Source organism: Clupea harengus, chromosome 9 (assembly GCF_900700415.2).
Source record: "Clupea harengus chromosome 9, Ch_v2.0.2, whole genome shotgun sequence".
In the NCBI taxonomy this organism is placed as follows: Eukaryota; Metazoa; Chordata; class Actinopteri; order Clupeiformes; family Clupeidae; genus Clupea; species Clupea harengus.
Genome location: NC_045160.1, coordinates 29852957 through 29860905, shown reverse-complemented (window position 1 = coordinate 29860905; position 7949 = coordinate 29852957).

Genomic DNA, 7949 nt, shown 5'->3' with positions numbered 1-7949 from the left:
ATCTATATAACTCACAGCCACCCAATGCAGAGATATATAACTCTATGTGACTCAGAGTGTCAGAGATCATGACACCATTTACCTGTCTGTACTAAATGATATATCTTTAAGTGAGATATTAAAACACCATTTACCTGTCTGTACTAAATGATATATCTATAAGTGAGATTATTAAAACACCATTTACCTGTCTGTGTTGCCTGCTGGTGATGGTTGGACTGTACAGAGAGAAAGGGTGGAAACGGCAGATAAGAGAAGAAACACAACAAAAGAAATGTGACTCTTATGGGCAATTAAAGCACAATGAAACAACTGCTACTGTGAATATTAGTTTCTCCAACCGTGACGTGTTATATGTGTGGGCTGTTCTATAGAATTTACTTGTATTAATATGTCTGATTATTCTGTAATCATTCACTGACTTTCTTGTTTTGTATTTTGATGTTCTCACCGTGAATATGAGTTGTGACATTCACGTCTCTCTGGACTTGGTTATGAGACACTGAAGGAGCCACAGTTTGACTGCTGTTCTGACCTGAAGAATAACAATCAGGAACATTTCAGTCTATTACAGTCAGAGACACAATCACCAGTCTATTACAGTCACAATCACCAGTCTATTACAGTCACAGACACAATCACCAGCCTATTACAGTCACAATCACCAGTCTATTACATTCACAATCACCAGTCTATTACAGTCACAATCACCAGTCTATTACAATCAGAGACACAATCACCAGTCTATTACAGTCACAATCACCAGTCTATTACAGTCAGACACAATCACCAGTCTATTACAGTCACAAACACAATCACCAGTCTATTACAGTCACAGTCACAATCACCAATCTATTACAGTCACAATCACAATCACCAGTCTATTACAGTCACAATCACCAATCTATTACAGTCAGAGACACAATCACCAGTCTATTACAGTCACAGTCACCAGTCTATTACAGTCACAATCACCAGTCTATTACAGTCACAATCACCAGTCTATTACAGTCACAATCACCAGTCTATTACAGACACAATCACAATCACCAGTCTATTACAGTCACAAACACAATCACCAGTCTATTACAGTCACAAACACAATCGCCAGTCTATTACAGTCACAATCACCAGTCTATTACAGTCACAGACACAATCACCAGTCTATTACAGTCACAGTCACCAGTCTATTACAATCACCAGTCTATTACAGTCACAAACACAATCACCAGTCTATTACAATCACAATCACCAGTCTATTACAGTCACAGACACAATCACCAGTCTATTACAGTCACAAACACAATCACCAGTCTATTACAGTCACAATCACCAGTCTATTACAGTCACAGACACAATCACCAGTCTATTACAGTCACAAACACAATCACCAGTCTATTACAGTCACAATCACCAGTCTATTACAGTCACAGTCACAATCACCAGTCTATTACAGTCACAGACACACTCACCAGTCTATTATGTGTGATGGGCACAGAATGCAATGAGTACCTAGACAATGGATTCTTACCTCGAGGGTAGAATCCAGGCTATAGGCCTTTAACTCAATACAATATATTTAAACATTCCTGAAATCGCGATGTGTACCTGTATATGTGCAGATGGTGATTGAGGGAGTTAGAGAGAGAGAGAGAGATGGTGCAACGGTGATGTTCTCACCGTGAATATGAGTTGTGACATTCACGTCTCTCTGGACTTGGTTATGAGACACTGAAGGAGCCACAGTTTGACTGCTGTTCTGACCTGAAGAATAACAATCAGGAACATTTCAGTCTATTACAGTCAGAGACACAATCACCAGTCTATTACAGTCACAATCACCAGTCTATTACAGTCACAGACACAATCACCAGCCTACCAGGTTATAAAAAAGATTCAGTGTTGGGTTTTGTACCTTTGCTTGACGTGGTGGCCATTTTCCCTTCCTCCTCATCAGCCCTGGCAGCTCTGCTTGTGTAAGACACCTCTCTGTGGAACACTCCTCTGGAATGTCTGGATGCTGCTGCGGACATTTTATGACTGCGTGCCACTTCTCCAGTCTCACCATATTCGACACTTTGTATTGTCGCTTTCCATATGGACTGCTCCTCACTGATAAGATCCAAGTCAAAACAGTGGTCTGCATTGTCTATTAACACCTGAAATAGATCTGGAGGTCTGATGTATTTAAGGGTGATCTCCGGTGGGGAAATGGCAGCAGAACAGTTCGAGGTGAGGCTGAACTTGGTGTACATCCAAATGGACATGTCCGGTCGATGTTTTTTTATCTTCTTGGCATCTTGTTTATACTCTCGTATATCCTTTTCTACGGCCTGAATCATGGAAGCATCTCGTGGCACGACATATATGTGGAGAGTCAAGGGCGGTGTGGTCCGGTAGATTAACACGTCAAGGTGACATTTCATCGGGATGCCGATTTTAACCAGGACTTCTGTCAGTGAGAAGGAGGGCTTGATGAGTTTCGCATGGAAGCGGGTCAGCTCGCAGGTCTCTAAGGTTATACTAGTGTCTTCCCCACGCAGAACTCTCACAGCATCACTGAGAGAGGAGTCTGAGCCGTCCAGACAGGCAAAATGGGGCAGGTGGGCCTCCAGCAGTTTACCTGAGAGCACTCTGATGTCCATCAAGGAACTAATCGGTGTGTACTGCAACATGGCAACCTCTGCTCTGAATACATCTGGGTCGCTGAAGTGATACTGCAAAGTGACTTCACCAGTACACACCCAGCGCAAACCAGACACAGCACACTCAAAACTTCCTGCAGGAGATCTGTGTTTATAAACTGGGACTCCGGTCTCCATGGAGACAGAGGGCTCAATCAGCACCCAGTGGGAGGATTCTGTGATGTCAGCACAGGAATTGCAGCACTGTTGTCCATAGTGAGGATAGATCATTTCACCACCTGAAATGTCCAGCCTTTTGGGGCGACCAGAAAAAAATTAAGAAATGATTTGAGACTTTAAAAAACAAAAACATTATATTACACAATGATATAAAATAGTGCAGTGCCCCGTTGAACTAAGGAACTATTGGGGGTCTCATAACTAAATGTGTCCATTTGCAGATATTTCTGTGGTCTAGGTTGGACCATACCGCAAAAATGTAAGTAAAGCTTTAACAACATGACATGATAACGACTTGCATGACAATATACCTTCAAAATAAATATGAAGATCAAGACCTGTACCCCAACCACAAAAATATCACGGACAATAGACATGGAAAATAGACATGGACAAACTGGTGCATTATTGCATACTGTTGCTTTAAAGTGACGGTGCCTAATTAGTGAAAGCTTGTTGGGTTGGTGTGGTTTTAGCTGTCAGCTACCAGGTTTAATAACAGGGAATAAAACGGACCAATTTAGCCTTATTATAGTTGTCATGGAGACGGCGGCGCGTTTAGACGCAGCGACCGGAGGTATCCGAACTAGGCTAGCGGCTAGCCCAACTCGCCCAGCCATACCATCCGTCATGGCTAACGTAACGAACAAAATGTCATACGACTGCTGAGGTCAGCGAATCGGATGTGTGCTTGTTTTCACTGAAACATGGCTTAATGACAACATCCCGACTCCGCTGTACATCTTGAGCAGCTTACATGCTATCGAGCGGACAGAGCCCACGTTAACGGAGGTAAACAACGCGGTGGAGGAGTTTGTGTTTACATACGTGACGCGCGGTGCCAGGACGCTGTGGTAGTATGCAGACACTGTTCACCACTGGCGGAGTTTATGATCATAAAGTGCCGTCCTTTCTATCTGCGAGAGAATTGACTGCGGTTCTGATTGGCTAATAATGTTATTCTGAGCGCGGAGAGTTGTGCTCCTTTCATATCATTGGCAGACGAACTCATAAACTTGAAAGTTATGATATCGAGACGTGTTTTTTTTTTTTTTTTTTCAATATAAGACTTTTTTTTTGCAGCCAAACGCTGCACGCCGGAAATCCGGCACGGTGCCGGAATACTTTAACCCCTGGACATATCTGGAAGTGCTGCATAGTAGACCGGAGCCAGTCAGCCGGTAACGTACTACCTGGATCCTGCCAGGAGGAGTAGTTGTGTGCTACTCAAAATGGTGAAGGTGTGCCTGTACAATGGCAATATGAAGATGGAGACATACGCCATCTTGGATGATGGATCAGAACGCACAATCCTCCTTAAAGGTCCTGCTCAGGAGCCGGGTCTCCAAGGATAGACCAAACAATAGACCTCATTCTCGAAACATTTTCTTACTTGTCTTATTAAATATCTTCTTACCAACCTCGAAAGACCAACCTCAGAAAAGAGCTCCGCTGGATTCATGAACGCCTGGAAATGTGTTCTTAATTGAACGCGCTTTCTCATACACCTGAACTTGCATACAGAAACGCCCCACCAGCTCCTTATAAGGGCATGCTATTGCAACGTGCGCACACTCCACAGGCAACGCGAAAGCAACTTCAGAGACTGATCAAAATCATTTCAAAGCAAGCACCGGTAAACCCAGACCTAATTTCACCAGGGCAGAGGTGGAGGTACTGTTACAGAATGTAGATATGTCCATTCTATTCCACTATGGCTATATCCACGCAATTGAGTTTAGTGGTTATTTATTCATTCATTGCCATTTCCAGTGTTCATATAGTGTTTTTATTTATGTTAGGACATCACGATGGCTCGGTCTCGGAATCATGACTATAAATGTTAAACATAATTGTTAATGATACAAATATTCTCTTATTTATTATTATTATAATTATTTAAATCCAAGGATGTCTGTAGAATCACGCGATGTATCTTCCTTGGCTGAAGTAGCTAGCATAGCATTGGCCGTTGAAATTAATGGGAGTTGTAATCTGTGAAAATACAGCCTGATTGGTTTATGCTGTGCGGGCTTTGGCCAATGACAGGCTGTCATTTGTTCTGACTGAGATCAAATGCAACAGGTCAGCAAAAAACGGAGAGACAAACGCTTGTGAACCGGTTCATAACTTTTAAATTGGGCAAAGACCGGTTGATGTCATTTAAATATCGATACGGGACTTCACGCATCTATGTAGTCATATCTTACACGCTAAAAACGGATATCGATACGTATCTTTTTTTTTTACACCCCTGGGTTCCTCCTATGTGGTGTGTGTGTGTTCGTCTTTCATATCCTTAGGCATTAATTATTAAACATCAGTAGATAATTCATCACTCTGTATGTGTGTGTGTGAGAGTGTGTGTGTGTGTGTGTGTGTGTGTGTGTGGTCCACCAGACTCACTTGGGAGTGTCATCAGAGAGCAGCTGTGCTCCTGGATCCTGCTGGGTTTTGTCTGTGAGGTGCAGCTCTGCAGCATCTGAGGAGTGGGAGCTGCTAGTGGAGGCTGCTGCTGCTGCTGGACTCTCCCTTCTCAAGGTACGATAATAACCATAACCCACCCTAGAAGACAATTATTAATGTGTTCACACTCATATTAGTGTCTCCAGTTTGCAATAGGGATTCTTCAGTACATCTGAGATGCTGAACTCCTGCATCACACACACACTCACACACCGTACCTCGCTCATTACACTATATCACACACAACAGAACACACACACACACACACACTCACACAAACAAACACACACACACACACTTGACCCATCGCAGGGTTCTCCACACACACACACTGTACCTCAGAAATTACACTGCATCAAACACACCAACACACATTAACTGCAGGTTGACCAAAAAACACACACAGTCATTCCTCACTCATTACACTATCACTCTCACACACACTCATTCCTCACTCATTACACTGTATCACTCTCACACACACTCATTGCAGGGTGACCCAGACACACACACAGTACCTCACTAATTACCCTAGATCACACACACAAAACACACACACACACAAACACACACAGACACACACACACTGTACCTCAAAAATGACACTGCGTCAAACAAACCAGCACACATTCACTGCAGGGTGACCAAAACACACACAGACGCACACTGTACTTCAGTCAATACACTGTATCACACACCAACACACACACACTCGCTGCAGTGGGCCCCAAACATACACACACACACACACAAACAGTGCCTCAGTAATTTCTCTGTATCTCACACTTCCCCAATCACAGGATTCTTCAAACTTCACCCCACAGAGGATATCACACACACACACACACACACACACATATGTTATTGTGTGTTAACACTCACTTTAGTATCTTTAGTTTGCAATGGGGATTCTTGAGGAGGTCTGCGAGATGTTGAACTCCTGCATCATGAATCTTATTGCTAGATAGGTCCAGCTGCTTTAAACTGCAGGAGGTTGATCTGGCAGCTGATGCTAAAGCAGCACAGCTCTTCTCTGTGAGGGAACAATGCCTCAGCCTGGGAGAAACATAATGACACATCTGATTATTACACTCACACACCATACTTCATCATCACAGTGAATCACACACACACACCACACACACCCACACACACACACACACACACACCCCGTTCCTCACTCATTACACTGTATAACACACACACTCATTGCAGGGTGACTCAGACACACAGACTGTACCTCCTTCAGAAAACTGTATCACACACGTGAACACACACACTCATTGCAGTGGGACCCAAACACACACACACACAATCATTGCAGAGGGACCCAAACAAACACACACACACACACACACACACACACCATACCTCTGTAATGTCACTGTATCTCACACACCCACCAACAAATACACACACACTTATTGAAGGGTGACCCAAGCACCGACACCGTACCTCAGTCATTAGACTGCATAACACACACACACACACACACCAACAAATACACACAGGCACACTCATTGCAGGGTGACCCAAACACAGACAGTACCTCACCAATTACCCTGGTTCTCTCTCACACACACACACTGTGCCTCAGAAATTGCACTGCATCAAACACACGAACACAAATTCACTGATGGGCGGCCAAAACACACAAACCCACACACATACACACTCTGTACTTCACTCAGTACATTGTATGACACACAGCAACACACACACACTCATTGCAGTGGTAACCAAACACACACACACACACAGAGAGACACACACCCTACCTCAGTCATTTCCCTGTATATCATTCACACACACCAACAAACCCCCACTGCAGGGTGACCCAAACACACACACACACACACACACACAGTACCTCACTCATCTCTCTCACACACACACTCACTGCAGGGCAACAAAAATACACACACACACACACTTGACCCATCACAGGGTTCTCCACACATGCCAGACTTGCCACACTGCATACACAAACAAAAAGTGTGCTACACACACACTGACCAGTACAGGCAACACACATGTACAGTCCCCTTACTAATACAAACACACACACACCCCATTCCTCACTTATTACACTGAATCACCCACACCAACACACACACTCACTGCAGGGTGACCCAAACACACACACCACACTTGCCCAATCACAGGATTCTCCAAACACACACACCAAACTTCACTCCACAGAGGTCACCATATACACACACACACAAACACACAACAGATTTGCCACACACACCGTAGTTCACCTACCCCCATGTACCCCTCCCCCACATACAATTCACAGGGTGCCCCCCCACACACACACACACACACAGGTATGTTGTTGTGTGTTAACACTCACTGTAGTAATTCTAGTTTGCAGTAGGGATTCTTGAGGAGGTCTGAGAGATGTTGAACTCCTGCATCATGAATCTCATTGTGAGATAGGTCCAGCTGTTTCAAACTGCAGGAGGATGATCTGGCAGCTGATGCTAAAGCAGCACAGCTCTTCTCTGTGAGGGAACAACGCTGCAGACTGGGAGAAACATAATGACACATTTGATTATTACACTTGGAATCTAAATAAGCACGCTTAAGTTGAAGAAGGGACCGGAGAGTTGA